This window comes from Myotis myotis, unplaced genomic scaffold, assembly GCF_014108235.1.
Source record: "Myotis myotis isolate mMyoMyo1 unplaced genomic scaffold, mMyoMyo1.p scaffold_m19_p_8, whole genome shotgun sequence".
In the NCBI taxonomy this organism is placed as follows: domain Eukaryota; kingdom Metazoa; phylum Chordata; class Mammalia; order Chiroptera; family Vespertilionidae; genus Myotis; species Myotis myotis.
Genome location: NW_023416390.1, coordinates 4,857,681 through 4,875,550, shown reverse-complemented (window position 1 = coordinate 4,875,550; position 17,870 = coordinate 4,857,681).

The following is a 17,870-nucleotide window of genomic DNA, read 5'->3' as shown; positions in this document are numbered from 1 at the left end:
AGCTTCACACTGGACTGGAACAGTACGCACAGCACTGAAAGGGGGAGAAGGTCAAGTCCCTGTCTGGTGTATTCCTCTCTTGGTCCATCTCCTCCCATGTGATGGTGCTGCCTTCCCCTGACAACCTGTGTGATGTGCACAACGAGGTTAAGCTCCTAAAGCTGCCAACCTCCCTCTCCTCAGGGCCAGACGGGCAAGATCAGGATTCCACTGGTACAATCATTTTTTAAAAACATACATTTTTATTGATTTCAGAGAAGAAGGGAGAGTGAGAGAGAGATAGAAACATCAGTGATGAGAGAGAATCATTGATCAGCTGTCTCCTGCATGCCCCACACCGAGGATTGAGCCTGCAATCCATGCATGTGCCCTAACCAGGAATCGAACTGTAACCTCCTGGTTTGTAGGTCAATGCTTAACCACTGGGCCATGATGGCTGGGCTGGTACAATCATTTGGATGCCATGTTGCCCCCTCCATTGGCCTGAAGGACATTACAATGTGCGAAAAAAACCCTTACCCAGTCCACCCACTGATCTTTCAGTGAGAGCCAGCAAAGCCTGTCTTTACTGAAATCTACAATACCTCTAATGAGAAAAGCTGTTCTCCAAATCAGGATGGCTTTGCACATTATGACTGCCTCACACGGGGGCATTATCCAGCCATCATGTTGTTTGCTCACACCTGATGAGTCTGCAATATGTCAATTTATTAAATCACATGAGGACACGAGTGAGCACCCTGCAAGGCACAACCCTCAGTGTAGGATTCACCCATTGTTGGATCATAGCGATATATGGTGGCAAAAATTGTGTTACTTCTTTTGGGAATTATTATCTTAACTAGAGGCCTGGTGCACGGAATTCGTACACTCGGGGGTTGGGGGGGAGTGGTTCCCTCAGCCCAGCCTGCACCCTCTTGCAGTCTGGAAGCCCTCAGGGGATGTCCAGCTGCCAGCTTAGATCTGCTCCCCGTAGGGAACAGGCTTAAACCATCAGTCGGACATCCTTAGCGCTGCTGCCAAGACAGGAGAGGCTCCCACTACTGCTGCTGTGCTCACCAGCCATATGCCCAGCTTCTGGCTGAGCAGCACTCCCCCCTGTGGGAGTGCACTGACCACCAGGGGGCAGCTCCTACATTGAGCATCTACCCTCTGGTGGTCAGTGTGTGTCATAGCAACCAGTTGTTCAGCCGTTAGGTCGATTTGCATATTACCCTTTTATTATATAGGATCTTTGTTTTCTCTTGTATGGGCCTATATTGTTGCTGTGGTATCTGTCTCCAGTGTAGCCAGTCAACTTTATGCTAATGAAACCCCTTGCTGACTGCTCAGAGTACATTGCAGAAAAGGGGGAGTCTATATGGTTGTCAGAACAGGCCATGAGGGGTGGAACATTGGAGAAGGTCATGGAGAGGCCATGGGAGCAGGTTGACCCATGAGCTAGACTCCTTCCCACCCTTCTCCTTAGAATGTAAGTTCTTCCCACTGTTTTCATGTGGGGCAGGGGGACAGGGAGAGGGATTTTCAAGATGCAGCCTTGAGAGAGCAGTGTGCTGTTGACACCATCTGGATAGTACATGTGACTAAACCCTATTGAGGCCTCTACATCAACTTTTAAGATTCGGTGGGTGGATGCAGAAATTCACTCATTCTGCGGTGCCCAAGATAGGCCTAGTAAGTTCTTTCTTACTAAAACTGCCACCTACCAATCTGGCATGGTCTGTCCTCTGTGGACAAGGACCAGTTGGCAAGCCCACATATAGTGGTTGTAATATTTTAAAATACTTAATTCTTATAGCATTTTGATAATATATCAAAAAGCAAAATGGTTGTTAAAAATCTAAATAGCTGGTTTCTCAATGGATAGCATGTCAGCCTTTGGACTGAAGGGTCCTGGGTTCTATTCCAGTCAAGGGCAGATGCCTGGGTTGCGGGCTTGATCCCCAGTAGGTGGCGTGCAGGAGGCAGCCAGTCAATGATTTGCTCTCATCATTGATGTTTCTCTTTCTTCCTTCTTCTCTGAAATCAATAAAAATATTAAAAAAATACAAATATCCCATACATGGTTGATCATTTACAACAGTTTTTTTGGGTTTTTTATTTGTTTTGTTTTTTTATTGAAAAAAAATCTTCAAAGGCATTGAAAGGCATGTCAGTGTGCCCAAGGGATGGGGGCTTTCGTTTTTGATTGTCATTAAATTGGAACAAGATATAAACAGTCTATATGACCTCATTCATTCTTATAAATTTGAATTGTGTGCTAAATGACCTAGAAAAAAAATGAGAAAGGTGATTAGCAAATATACAATGTTTGTTTGTGGGCATAAAAGACTACTTGGTTTATGCTGAGTTAATTAATTCTCACCTAAAGCATACACAATGCCCGTGACTTAATGTACTGGAAGAATGTACATAGCATTTTGACACCATCCTGTACTACGGAGAGGCAACATTGTTCTCTGATGTTGTACTAACAAGCAACTAGACAGCTTCCATCAGGGGCGGAGGATCATGCTTGCTAGCTTTATTTCCTAATGGAAATAATTCCCTGATAGAACAGGCTTTATGATTTGCATGTGCTATCGTTCTTTCTACTTTAATAGTCTGTGATACAAGTCACTATTGAATTTGTATTTTAAAGAGTCAGGATAATAACAAGAAGGATTACAAACAAATCATTAGAAACAAAATATTGACTTTATAGGCAGTAGTGTTGCTATCATTCTCACTTGTGGGATGCAATTGTATAAGGTCTTCATTTTATATTTTTATGAACTTGATAGAATTCTGATACTCGCCCTTCGCTAAGCAGACAGAACAACTAATTGCTTTGCATTAACTACCTTGGCTGAAGGGTGGAAAGCCAAAACCCAATTTACCCAGTAATTGCTACGTTTATAAAAAGACAGCATCAAAGCCTTGATGTGTTTGACTGTAGTCTCCTGGGAAGGCTCATGTCTAATTTTTATGCTGATAGGGCTCATAATATAGTCCTCTGACTCTTCTATTTTCTCTTGCAATTACAAGGTTTCTTATGGCATTGTGACTATGCCTCTGAACTAAGATTAGCTTAACTAAGCTTCCTTTGAAAACTTGCCTACCCATCAAATGTGCCAAGCCTAATGCATTCAGTAGCCAAAGAAAATCAATGAACAGCACACTTTTCTGCTTCCTGCAATGATCAATAGGATTCACATAATGGGTGGAAAATTTTTAATCGTGACAACTCAGAATCTTCTCAGCATAAATCTCTGTGCACTGCGACTTCTCCATTTCCCATCTCTTGAGTTTGCAGGCATTGAATAATCTCCATATTATTAAAAGCAATACAATTAGAACTTCACACTTTGATGACAATGGGTTAGATCCCAAAGGTCCATTTTCTAGATGTGTGTTCCTCTGTAGTTTGCATTTGAAATTTACAAATTAAAGGTATTCTGTTAGAATGTGAAGGGTTATTTAAATGCAACTTCATTCAAATATGTCTATTGTGGAAAGCAGACATTGCTTTGATTTCTTTCTAAACTAAAATCATCAAGTCATACTGTGTTTTTTTTAACTAAAATTTAATTTATATTTTATTTTTTAAGAATATGAATCGCAGAGATGAGGAGTCAATGGAATCAGAGTTTTAATTCTCAACAGTGAGGTTAGGAGAAACATTATAAAGAGAAATAAAGCTCTCCAATAAAAAGTGTAAAGCGTTTTATTTAGAATTTAGGTTTTCTGTCATGAATTTATTATTTATATATTTATTAATTAGTTGATAAATTATATAATTCCCCAAACAACAATCAATTTGCTTCTATGTGACATGTACTGTGTTAGCTGTATTAGGCACACAGAGCCAAAATACATGCACTGTGTTAGCGGTGTTAGGCACATAGAGACAAAATACAGTTCTTGCTTTTGAGATATTAACAATCCACTTCTATATATCAACTTCAATTTAGTGAAGCAATCTTAAGTGTGCATATTTACATATATATGTATATATATCAAATATATACCAAACAAGCAAAATTAAAACGTGGTTTGAAAACTCTATTTAAAATCATACTTCACGAGCATTAAAGAATCCTAATGCTTAGTGGTACATTTACATATAAAAGTGACTTGCTTTGTGAATGGAAAGACAGGCTCATCTTTCACTCATTTTGTACCAAGCACTTGCACTGTGTATGATGCGCTGTGTATGACGCACTGTGTATGACACACTGTGTATGATGCAGTGTATGATACAGTGTGTATGATGCAGTGTGGATGATGTGCTGTGTATGATGCAGTGTGTATGATGCAGTGTATGATGCAGTGTGGATGATGCGCTGTGTATGATGCAGTGTGGATGATGCACTGTGTATGATGCAGTGTGTGATGCACTGTGTATGATGCGCTGTGTATGATGCAGTGTATGATGCAGTGTGGATGATGCTCTGTGTATGATGCGCTGTGTATGATGCAGTGTGTGATGCACTGTGTATGATGCGCTGTGTATGATGCAGTGTATGATGCACTGTGTATGATGCGCTGTGTATGATGCGCTGTGGATGATGCGCTGTGTATGATGCAGTGTGTATGATGCACTGTGTATGATGCGCTGTGTATGATGCGCTGTGTATGATGCAGTGTATGATGCAGTGTGGATGATGCACTGTGTATGATGCAGTGTGTGATGCACTGTGTATGATGCGCTGTGTATGATGCGCTGTATGATGCACTCTGGACGATGCGCTGTGTATGATGCGCTGTGTATGATGCGCTGTATGATGCAGTGTGGATGATACACTGTGTATGATGCAGTGTGTGATGCACTGTGTATGATGCGCTGTGTATGATGCGCTGTGTATGATGCACTCTGTATGATGCGCTGTGTATGTTGCAGTGTATGATGTAGTGTGGATGATGCGCTGTGTATGATGCAGTGTGGATGATGCGCTGTGTATGATGCAGTGTATGATGCAGTGTGGATGATGCGCTGTGTATGATGCAGTGTGGATGATGCGCTGTGTATGATGCAGTTTGTATGATGCAGTGTGTATGATGCGCTGTGTATGATGCTGTGGATGATGCGCTGTGTATGATGCAGTGTGGATGATGCGTTGTGTATGATGCCGTGTATGATGCGCTGTGTATGATGTGGTGTGTATGATGCTCTGTGTATGATGCGCTGTGTATGATGCGCTGTGGATGATGCAGTGTATGATGCACTGTGTATGATGCAGTGTATGATGCACTGTGTATGATGCGCTGTGTATGATGCACTGTGTATGATGCGCTGTGTATGATGCAGTGTGGATGATGCGCTGTGTACGATGCAGTGTATGATGCAGTGTGGATGATGCGTTGTGTATGATGCTGTGGATGATGCGCTGTGTATGATGCGCTGTGTATGATGCGCTGTGTATGATGCAGTGTGGATGATGCGCTGTGTATGATGCAGTGTATGATGCAGTGTGGATGATGCGTTGTGTATGATGCCGTGTATGATGCGCTGTGTATGATGTGGTGTGTATGATGCTCTGTGTATGATGCGCTGTGTACGATGCAGTGTATGATGCAGTGTGGATGATGCGTTGTGTATTATGCAGTGTATGATGCGCTGTGTATGATGCGCTGTGTATGATGCGCTGTGGATGATGCAGTGTGGATGATGCGCTGTGTATGATGCAGTGTATGATGCAGTGTGGATGATGCGTTGTGTATGATGCAGTGTATGATGCGCTGTGTATGATGCGCTGTGTATGATGCAGTATGGATGATGCACTCTGTATGATGCAGTGTGTATGATGCACTCTGTATGATGCGCTGTGTATGATGCGCTGTGTATGATGCAGTGTGTATGATGCACTGTGTATGATGCACTGTGTATGATGCAGTGTATGATGCAGTGTGGATGATGCGCTGTGTATGATGCAGTGTATGATGCAGTGTGGATGATGCGTTGTGTATGATGCAGTGTGTAGATGCTCTGTGTATGATGCGCTGTGTATGATGCAGTGTACGATGCACTGTGTATGATGCGCTGTGTATGATGAAGTGTGTGTGATGCACTGTGTATGATGAAGTGTGTGTGATGCACTGTGTATGATGCGCTGTGGATGATGCGTTGTGGATGATGCGTTGTGTATGATGCAGTGTATGATGCGCTGTGTATGATGCAGTGTGGATGATGCGCTGTGTATGATGCAGTGTGTATGATGCGCTGTGTATGATGTGCTGTGTATGATCCAGTGTATGATGCGCTGTGTATGATGCGCTGTGTATGATGCAGTGTATGACACATTGCTCCTCTTTTTCTTGTCATTGTTTCCTTAATCAATATTCTTCTGTAATTTTGCTGGATCATATAATAACCATTAACTTGTAATATATTCCATTTCTCATCATTTTCCATTCTACTTTCCTCATGAGGAAAACAAGCATTTACAAATAGCTAAGCTTACTATTTCTCTCCTGAAAATATAATTTGTAAAACATTTTATGCTCTTTTCTTATGTGTTAGAAATAACTATTCCTATTACTCTTCTTGTTAATATATCTTAATTATATAGTTGTTTCCCTAGACCAGATTATATTAAAATTATATTAATATCTAATATAATTGTACACTTGAGAACAATCATAGATGACATATATTATTCATTATATAGGATGTTTTTTAAAAATCTATTTTTATTGATTTCGGAGAGAAGAAGGGAGAGGGAGAGAGGGATAGAAATACTAATGATGAGAATCATTGATCGGCTGCCTCCTGCACACCCCACACTGGGGATGGAGTTCGCAACCCAGGCATATGCCTTTGTCAGGGAATCAAACTATGACCTCCTGGTTCATAGGTTGGAGCTCAACCACTGAACCACACTGGCCAGGCTGTTTAAGATCTTTTAAATATAATAGTTAACCTAGCCAATGTCCTTTAGAATATTTGATACTAATGAATACCTTTAGTGTTTTAAATGTACTATATGTGTGATTTTATAAATATTTATAACTATGGAATAAATATGCATTTATAAATTCAAAAAATGTGGCAATATAATTGTTAACATTTAAAATTTTGAATGCTTTACCATTGATATTAAGATAGTACCCAACTTTTGAAATAGTTGATACTCAAAAGTAGCCTGCCAATATGTGGATTTTATTGAACGACTTGCATAAATTCATGCTTTAAATTTCACCCTCATAGCAACCCATTGTCTTCCTTTGGAGTGTTTTACAAATACATGTATATATCTTATAATACAATCATGGCAATCATTCTTTCTTTTGCCAAAATATATGACCTAAGAGAGAACATTGACTTTGAAATATTTGGTTAGTAGTTTCCTGTTATTCTCAACATATAAAGAATGTACACATGGTGTTACATATAAAGCTATATCAATTCTGTCACCGAATATTGTATTAATATTTCTTCTATTTTGTTTTCTTCTGTTCTGTAAATATACTGTTACAAATAGGACTTAAATGCCTAAGCTATGCGAATATCTTAAAGTCAAGTCACTTATGAATAAGTTCACTAAATACTTCCATATATAAGCAAAAAAAAAAAAAAAGTTAAAACACTACATGCTCTTCTTTCACTTCAACATAGACTGAGCCGGGATATTGGTGAGGGGTGGATGAATATGCAGTGGTTTTTGTTTTTTTAATTTTCTATGTGAGACAGTAGGAACCAAAATTACTGCTTTTCATCTGAATACATCAAGTTAGTGTGTGCCCCAATATAGTCCCTCCTGCCTTCTGTCACCTAGAGTGAGCTTCTGTCCCTGGTACAGAGCAGCCTCAACAGGGCAGCATTCATCAGCGCAGTCTGCCCCACTTCCAAAAGGATGGGAGCCCTACAGAAATCCCCTGACAGCATTCACCTTTGCTCCCAATCCAAGATTATTGGAATAATGTGAAACATCACTTTGAGGTTGAATTCTGAATTTGACAAATTTATCATTATTAGCAAGGATTAAAATCATTCCCCTACCTTCCCACATATCTTGCCATCCAGATATTTCAATATCTTATACTTTCCATGAATTATGAAACCATGGCCTTCCTCTATGACCTTTTTACATAATGCCTCTAACTCACCGGTCATTCAATTCCCTTCTGTTTATGGTCTCAGTCACCTGTGGGGATAGAAAGAGTTGCCAAGCAATCCTGCTGAAAGGTCAAAGCCTTAGCAAAAATACTCAATTTCCAAGAATAGTTCAGGTACTAAATCCTACTACTGCCAAAGACCCAAATGTTAAAACAATAATAAAAGCAGTTAATTCTTGTCCTAACGATTCAAATGACAAATCGTCACTGGGTGTCTAATTCTTCTAAATCTGCAAATTTTCATGAAACTGTAAAAATCTGTTAGGAATACTCTTTCCTATTCATATGTATTCTCACTTCCATTACACTCCTATAGTCTCTTAATGGAATGGGGAATCATATTTAAAATTTCTTTTTATCTTATACTTTTCATCTAAGAAAATAATAAAATTGCTTAAAATGGTTTAACCTTGGTCAAATCTCTCCCATTTTAATAATTTCAATAACTTTATCTGCAAAATTAGCAGTTTTAAGTAAGTTATCTCCAATAATACCTTTTTAGCTCTGAAAGTCTTAATTTTTTTCTTTTTTTCTGAAGTAAACCTACTCTGTCCCTGAAATCAACTTGTGAGAAAGGGAACAGATATTTTTTATCCTCTTGTTTTGATGACTGTATCTCCAAGTTACATATTTCCTTTCAAGAATGCCCAGTCCTGGAGCCAACCCAGTGGACTGGGCAGTTGCTCGAGCCTCCACCATGCCGTGGGAATAATCTGGGTTCCAGCTCCCAGGCCCAGTGCCCAGGTCGCACCCTACGCTTTCCACTTGTCTTTGATAACAGACTTCTTGTGCCTTCCAAAGTGTTTTTCCCCCCATCTGACACATTAATACAAGGCAATATATAAATAATTGTAGGGTAAACTACTTATATGCTAGTGATGTTGATTCATCATAGTTTTCAACTGTTAAATAAAATAACCCCACATTTGTTTCCATCCATGTAAATGGCTTTCCCGTTGTTTATTCCATGTCTTGGAAGAAGTATGGCTCGAGGAAAGGTATTTGTTATATCTGAGAGCACCGGGGAGAGTGTCTAAGTCTCGCCACATGGGGTCCTGCCGTTATTTCCATGTCTTCCAAAGGCAGTCTGTGTTTATGCCTTTCACAGATCAGTTGGCAGCTGGTAATTATTTTTTGTGTCCTTTTCATTATTGAAAGTGTCGGTGTTTGTAGGACAAATTAAATGTTTCCCTATCCTTTATACCAGTTGTACACAGCCCTGCTTAAAATTATGGGAGCCATCACAGAAGCTAAGATCGCAAAATTAATCCCTCAGTAACGTACATGTGCAAAGAGGTTTCTGTTTCTTTCAATTTGTCATCCAAATAGGTATAAAATGTTTGTCATAATAATAACCTTTCTATTATACAATTCACACCAATACATACATGGTGTTGTTCTATCTGTCCTGATGGAAATGACAAACTTCTCATTGTAAATATCTGAAGAGCGGAAGGAAACACAACCTTATCAAGGAGATGGATCGAGCAATCATAGAACAAGCACACAAACGAAAGCATTTTAGCTGGTGATCAGGCGGGAAAGAATGGCTGAGAGATTCTTTCTTATTTGTGTCTTATATCTGGAAATGAAGGAGGACGATACGTGCACTTATTAATTATGGATATTTGTCAAGCGGTTTACCTATTTCTTTAGCCCAAACTGTAGAGAAGGTCACCTCTACTCATGCCCTCCACCTGTATTTTACCTTGGCTCTCTGGCGCAAGAGCCACTGACCTTTTCTGTTGCCACAAAACAGACTAGGAAAAAAATGTTAATACCTATGGCTGCAATTGTATATCTATAGATATAAAAGGCTAAGTGACCGTATGACCATCTGACCAGTACCTATGATGCGCACTGACCACCAGGAGGCAGGCAGACAATGTGGGAGCTGTGAGCTGAGGTGACTTGGCAGTGGTGGTTCTCGGGTGACGCACCAGGAACAAGAGAGGAGGGAGCCCAATTCCTGGATGCATTACCTGAGAACCGCTCTCTCACACTCTGGGACCCTTAGGGGGATGTCGGAGAGCCAGTTTTGGCCTGATCTCTGCAGGCCAGGCTGAGGGACTCTCTGCCTGCCAGAGGGACACCACTCACTTGGCAGATGACCTTTGAGTGCAGCCAGCTGGGGAGAGACTGTGGGAAGTGGGCTCCAGGGTGTGTCTCACCCGTCTCCCCCAGTTCTGCCCCACCAGCCACCTTCTAATTAATTTCCTTTCAATGTGCATGAATCCATGCACCAGGGCACTAGTATTATATATATATAGTTGAAGAGGTAAGTTTGGGGTCAGATAAATGAATTCAGATAGAAAATAATTCTCTCTCTATGCAACTATTTTTTTAACAAAAATAATTTTCATGTCTGATGAGTTATACAGGCTCAATGAAGCTTATCTTCCCGCATGCATTTCAACATGCATTAATAGTTTCAATAGGATTAAAAGGATGTATATTTATCAGGTTGATCAATTTACTGACTGTTAATTCGATGATGAGCACTATTTCCTTCCTGGCAAAATTGTATCCTGTGGTTGTCTAGTTTCCTAAATGGCTCATCTTCTCCAACAGCCGCATTTTATTTTCAGACAACTAAACATCTCCGTGCAGATATTTTATTGCAAGACAATTTAAAAAAGGAATCCGGTGCTCTCATTATTGTAAGTAGTCTTTGAATCTTTGCCAAGCATATATACCATAGTGTTTTTTAAAGTAGATATTGTCAATCCTAGAGCATATATTTATTCCAGGAAATTCCCAGTTAACATACATGTGGTCTCTATGATTCTAGAAGAGAAAAACACAAAACAGCAGTTTGCAAGCTATGGTGTGTAGATTTGACTTTTAAAGATGCTAATCAATGAACAAAGGAAAATAATTGAAATGTTAAATTCCTGGGAAAACATAACATAAAACTCTTCATTTAGAAAATGCCTCGAGTGCAGCTCCCAGCTTAAAATGGAAACATGAACAAAGCTCGGAGCACACATTATACTCCAGTTATTCTCCAATAGAACTGCATGCAGTTAGTACCACAGAGAGCCCAGGGCGTGAGGTGCTGCGCACGTTTTCATGCCCGCCTACGTACCTCCTAACACTTCCTCTGTTGACATTCAGTTTAAGAATATGTGTCCCAGATTAAAAAGAGGAAGTTGTGTGGGTGCTGGAAAGAGGAAGGAAGGAAGGATAACGAATTATATCCAACCTCTGCTTATTTCGTCCATTCTACAATCTGTCAACTTCATTTGCCAAGAGCTGCCTGAATCTAAATGCCCTGATCCTTTTCACTCTTAATATTTGATCCACTAAATACTCATTGGAGTTTGCTTCTCTTTCCTCCTATTTGTCAGAACAAGACAGTTCAGGGTCCATTTGACTAATCCCTGGCCAGCATCTCTGCTCCGTGTGGTCCCTGCTGGCCCAGCACCCTCAGTCTTGTCCTTGCCTCTCCAGGCCTTTGCGTGGACCACACTCAGTCCTGACATCCTTGATTAAACAGGAACAACATGTTATCTCATTAGCAACCATTCATTTGGTGTGAATTAATTTTTCAGTAAATCTTAAAAGAATGAGCCTCCTATCATGTATGCTTAGAGGAGTGAAATCAGGGACCTTTTAGAGTCGGAGATGACCTAATGAAGCTAAAAATCAGCCTTTAACTTCAGAAACTCTAAAGAATGGATGAGAGTACCAAATGAGAGTGTATGACAAGAGAAATAGGTGGCAGTGGTAACTTTCACCTTCCTTCATACAATCTCAGAGGTTATTAAATATCTTGATATTGTTTCCAGAAGGTTATATATAACTACTAGAGTCCTAGTGCACGAATTAGTGCATGAGTGGGGTCTCTTGGGGTGGCCTGCGGGGATCAGGCCAAAACCCACAGTCCAATGCCGCCTGCAGCTCCTACCTGCCGCTCCTGCCATCCCTGCCCCACTGCACCTTCCGCAGGCTCACGCCCAAGCAGTCCTCATTTGAAGAGGCTCGCACTGCCGCAGCAGGGCTCACCAGCCATGAGCCCTGCGTCTGGTGTCCTCCTGAGGGGAGTGGCCTGCGGGATCGGGTTGAAACCAGCTCTCCGACATCCCCAAGGGGTCCCAGATTGCAAGAGGGCACAGGCCAGGCCAAGGGACCCCACCGGTGCACGATCAGGGCCGCAGAAGGACCATGGGAGGGCTCCAGGGCATGTCCAGCCCATCTCGCTCAGTTCTGATCGGCCAGACCCCAGCAGCAAGCTAACCTACCAATTGGAGCGTTTGCCCCCTGATGGTCAGTGAATGTCATAGCAACTGGTTAACCAGTCGACGGTCTGCCCCCTGGTGGTCAGTGAACTTCATAGTGAGTGGTTGAGCAGTCTTAGCATATCATTAGCATATTACACTTTGATTGGTTGAACAGTTGACCAGTCACCAGATGACCGGACACTTAGCATATTAGGCTTTCATTATATAGGATGGCCATTTGAGGAAACACTTTTACCATATGTAACCTCAGAATTTTTTCAAAAATTAGGCATTAGTGGTAAGAGTTTCTAAGTGACTTCGTAGACGTTGGTTTGTAGAAAAATCAGGCATCATGTTTTTGTTTGTTTACATCTTTATTGTTGAAAGAATTACATAGGTCCTCCTTTCCCCTTCCATGAACCTCTTCCAGCCACTCCCATCCTCACCCCCCAACCCCAGCTCCTCACCACCCCATTGTCAGTGTCCACGGCTTATGCATATCTAAAATAATAAAAGTGTAATATGCTAATTAGACCAGACAGCCGAGCGACCTTCCAGAGGAAGCTGGGGCTGCGAGGGCCGAGTCCCTTGAATGAATTTTGTGCACCGGGCCTCTAGTATGCATATAAGTTCATTGGTCAATCTCTTCCCACCCAGCTGTCCTCCCCTGCCTTTCCTCTGAGGTTCAACAGTCTGTTCATGCTTCTATGACTCTGGGTCTATTTTTGATCATCAGTTTATTTGGCTCATTAGATTCCACATATGAGTGAGATCATGTGATACTTCAGGCATCATGTTTTCATCAAAGATTTCAAATGGCCCACCTGATGGGATGCAGCCACATGTTCTGTGGATTTCCATATTGAAATTAAGGGGATACTGTTATAGTTTCAAATGTATACAACTGAGAAAAACAAAGACCCTGGCTATAGTCCCCGGCGAGTGAGACTGCTGACTCGCACTGTCACAGCCACAGAAGAGCAGCTCTGGTTGTCTTCCGCTGCTGCACAGAGCTGCTGCGATGGTGACTACCATGGGAACAGATCAGCAGAAAGAAACAAAGTCCTGGGGGATATTGATAGCGTGCTGAGCGTGAGGCTGGAGCTTATCTTCACTGGCGAGCAGGTGCACCGACTGTGTTATTCCTGCCGTTCCTTTGTTTAAACGGTCGCACCGCCTTTAGGGCAGGGACAAATCTTATTTTTGTGTTTGCTATTCACAGAAGATAAAGAAATCTATCAGCACTGGTCTAAATGGGAAGGAATAGGTCACATATTATCATCGGAATTAAAAGTATGGGCAGGTAGGAAAGAGTAGGACAGGAGGCTCTGTAGGGAAGAATCATACCAGTGATGCTATTCCCAAGTCGCATCTGTGAGCCACCTGGTCCCGGGACACTGGCAAGGTTTACAGGAAGGAGTGCATATCTTCATGTGAATAAATTGCTGAACTGATGGCCCTGTAGGCTCCACGGGAAGAGAGTGGAGTGTGCTGATTCTGAGTAGTCAGGGGAAGGAAACATTAGGCTTTGATAGGCTTGATGCATGAAGAAACACTGAGCAAAAAGTACCTGAAAGCCATAGTACCGGTTGAAAGCTGGGAAACTGAGGAATAGTTCAGTTTAGGGGATGTATTTTATTGTTGAGAGCATTACAGATGTCTCCCGTTTTCTCACTTTTTGCCCCCCTCCAACCACCCCCCGCCCCACCCCAAGTCTTCCCCGTGGTATTGTCTGTGTCCATGGGTTCTGCATATATGTTCCATACATAGGGGATGTACTTTATTTTATCATTCTCAATTAGAGGGATAGGGCAAACAAGAAATTCACATCATTCACAATGTTAGCTACATGAATCTTAGCTCATAAAAACCACAAATAGGAATAAATCCATCCTACTTATAAAGAGGTAAATACCGATGGCAAATGAAAATGAAGAGGTTATCATAATATTTGCAAATACAAAAATCAACATAGTCTTTGTTCCTTGCATCTAAGGAAACCTCAAATCCCCACTGGCTGATTAATCTGGCAAAAACACAACCACTCAACAATAAACAAATGGAGCATATCTAATGGAGTTTGAAACTCAGATGAAAGAGTAAAATTTAATTCAGATGCAGGCGTTCCTAAAATCATGTGAGAACAATTAACTACATTTTTCACAAAGGATTGATCAGATTTATCACATTATACATGAACTTTGGTAATTTTTTTTTTTAACTGTGGAGAGGGAAAAGATTATTGTAGCCTAAAAAAAAAAATATTTTACATTTTGTAGTGTAGTGGATATGTCCAGTTCTCCATCACACATCCTCTTTGCCTTGGCTTAATTCCAGTTCTTAGGGTGGCTGTGGCAATCAGCTGCCTTAGATGTGACCTGGTACCACCCCACCTGGGCTGACTTACACATCTCTTGTATCTCCACCACCACGCCCTCACCACCACCCCCGTGCCTCTCTAAGAATGTGAAACTCCTATAGGAATCAATTCAGTCATTCTGAACAGGGCACAAACCTGAGATGGCAAGGGTTACCAAATTCTCATCAATGAGAACAAAGAGTCTGTGCATATTGTTCCCCTCCCTTGTTTCAAGGTCACAGGTCTGTGGTCCATTCCCCCTCGGGTAGCCAACAGAATTGAGGTGCAGTTGTCCACATAAGTACACAACAGAACAACATACATTTATATTGGCTTTTCTTCAAATATTGATTTTACTTAAAGAGAGATAATACACGTTTTTAAGTAAATGGTATGAATAAACAGATTGCCAATTTGAAATAAAATAAAATGGCTGCCACAATTTAGCCCTAGTAGGCTTTCCTTAAAGAAAGATGAAATCCATAAACCTTAGAGTTGACCTCAAATAGGTATTTGTGCCATGGATAGTTTTATGTGTAGATTTCTTTGATAATATGGACAATTTAACAATGTTAATTCTTCCAATCGATGAATATGGGGTATCTTTCCATTTATTTGTATCTTTTTCAATTTCCTTCATCAACGTTTTATAACTTTTAGTTTACAGATTTTTTTCACCCCTTTGCATAAATTTCTTCCTCAATATTTTATTCTTTATGATGCTGTTGTAAATGGGGTTGTTTTCTTTATTTTTCTTATTGTTGCTGGTGTATAAAAATGCAATTGTCTTTTTAAATACCGATTTCATGTTCTCCAACTTGACAGAATTCATTTATTAGCTCTAACACACTTATTGGTGGAAGCTTTAGGGTTTACTTTAGATAAAATCATGTTATCTGCAAATGGAGACAATATTACTATTTCCTTTCCATTTGGATGACTTTTACTTCTTTATCTTGCCTAAGTCCTATGGCTAGGATTTCTAATATTATTTGAATAACAGTATCAACAGTGAGTATCCCTGTCGTATTAGAGGAAAAGCTTGCAGCTGTTACCATTGAGTATAATTTTAACCATGTTTTGTCATATGTGGCCTTTATGATTATGAGGTTCCAACTATATTCAATTTGTTGAGAGTTTTTGTCATAAAAGTATGTTGAATTTTGTGTAATGCTTTTTTTTTTTTGCATTTATAGAGATGATCATGATTTTTGTCCTTCATTTTGTTAAGGTGGCATATTAATTGATTTGCCAATATTAAATCATCCTTGCATCCTGGAATAAATTCCACTTGATCATGATGTATGATTCTTTTAATGTGCCATTAAATTCAGTTAATGTTTGTTGAGGATTTTACATTTATGCTTATCAGGGATATTGGCCTATAATTTTCTTTTTTCTTCTAGTGTTCTTGTCTGGTTTTGGTATTAGATTAATGTTGGCCTCATAAAATGATTTTAGAAGTTTGCCTCCTCTTAAGTTATTGGAAGATCTTAAAAAGAATAGGTATTAATTCTTCTCAACTTTAATAGAATTCATCAGTGGAGCCATCTGGTCCTGAACTTTGCTTTGTTGGGAGGTTTTTATTATGGATTCGATTTATTTCATCATGATTCAGTCTTAGAAGACTGTACGTTTCTAGGAAGCTATACATTTCTTCTAGGTTATCCAGTTTGCTAGCATATAATTTTCTCAGTGTAGTGCCTTATTATTTTTCACATTTGGGCATTATCAGCTGTAATGTCTTTTCTGGCATTTATTATGAATTTTGGTGTATTATTTATCTCCTGCTTTATGTGAAATTATATTACAAAGAAATCTAAAAACAACATTTTTTCTGGTTATTGATTAATGAATTTAAACATGCATATGTTCAGTCAGTAGTTTCGGATGACAGTTTCACCCAAATATGTATGTATTAAGTAATTCAAATATGTGTTCATATTCATTTAAAATAAAAAATTTTGCTGGGTAGCACTAGGTTTTTTTTCCTTTGGTAGTAGAAACTCAATGAATTGTAATAGTAATGATTTACTATCTAGCTGTCTTTTATAAAAACATGATGAAGTTTGGAATTGGTAGTGTGGCTTTTATATATATACTAGAGGCCTGGTGCACAAAATATTGTGCACTTGGGGGGGAGGGGGGGTCCCCTCAGCCCGGCCTGTGCCCTCTCACAGTCTGGGACCCCTCAGGGGATGACCACCTGCTGGCTTAGGCCCGCTCCCTGGGGTATTGGGTCTGAGATGGCAATCAGACATCCCTCTGGCAGCCCGGCAGCCCTTGGGGGATGTCCACTTGCCAGCAGGGAGCAGGCCTAAACTGCAGTCGGACATCCTTAGCGCTGCTGAGGATGCAGGAGAGCCTCCCACCACCACCGCTGTACTGTCAGCCATCAGCCTGGCTTGTGGCTGAGCAGAGCTCCTCCATGTGAGAGCGCCCTGACCACCAGAGGGCAGCTCCTGCATTGAGCATCTGCCCCCTGGTGGTCAGTGTGTGTCATAGTGACCAGTCATTCCCAGTCTTTCTGCTATTAGGGTCAGTTTGCATATTACCCTTTTACTATATCGGATAGAGGCCTGGTGCATGGGTGGGGGCCGGCTGGTTTGCCCTGAAGGGTGTCCCGGATCAGGGTGGTGTCCCGCTTGGGTGCCTGGCCAGCCTGGATGAGGGGATGATTGCTGTTTGCAGCTGGTCACGCCCCCTTCAGGGTGGGGGTCCCCACTGGGGTGCCTGGCCAGTCTGGGTGAGGGGCTGAGGGCCGTTTTCAGGCTGGTGGGCGACTGAAGCTCTCAACATCTCCCCTTTTTTTTTCTTTTTTATTCTGGGATTTATTTACATTATATGGCTGTCACTGGAGCTGAGAGCCAGCTTTAGCTCTGAGGCTCGGCTCCAGCTCTGAGACCTCGGCTGCTGAAAGCAGGTTTCTGGAGTTTGTTTAGCTTCTATAATTGCAATATTGTTTCTTAGAGTGCAAGCTCAGAGCCCAGGAGTGGCAGGCAGGGAACCTTGGCTTCCTCCATCACTGGAGCAAGCAAGCCTCCTTTTCGCTTCAGCTGCCTGGCTGCCGGCCACCATCTTGGCTGGCAGTTAATTTGCATATCTTGCTGATTAGCCAATGGAAAGGGTAGCGAAGTTACAGTTAATTACCATGTTTCTCTATTATTAGATAGGATAAAACCTTACTATGC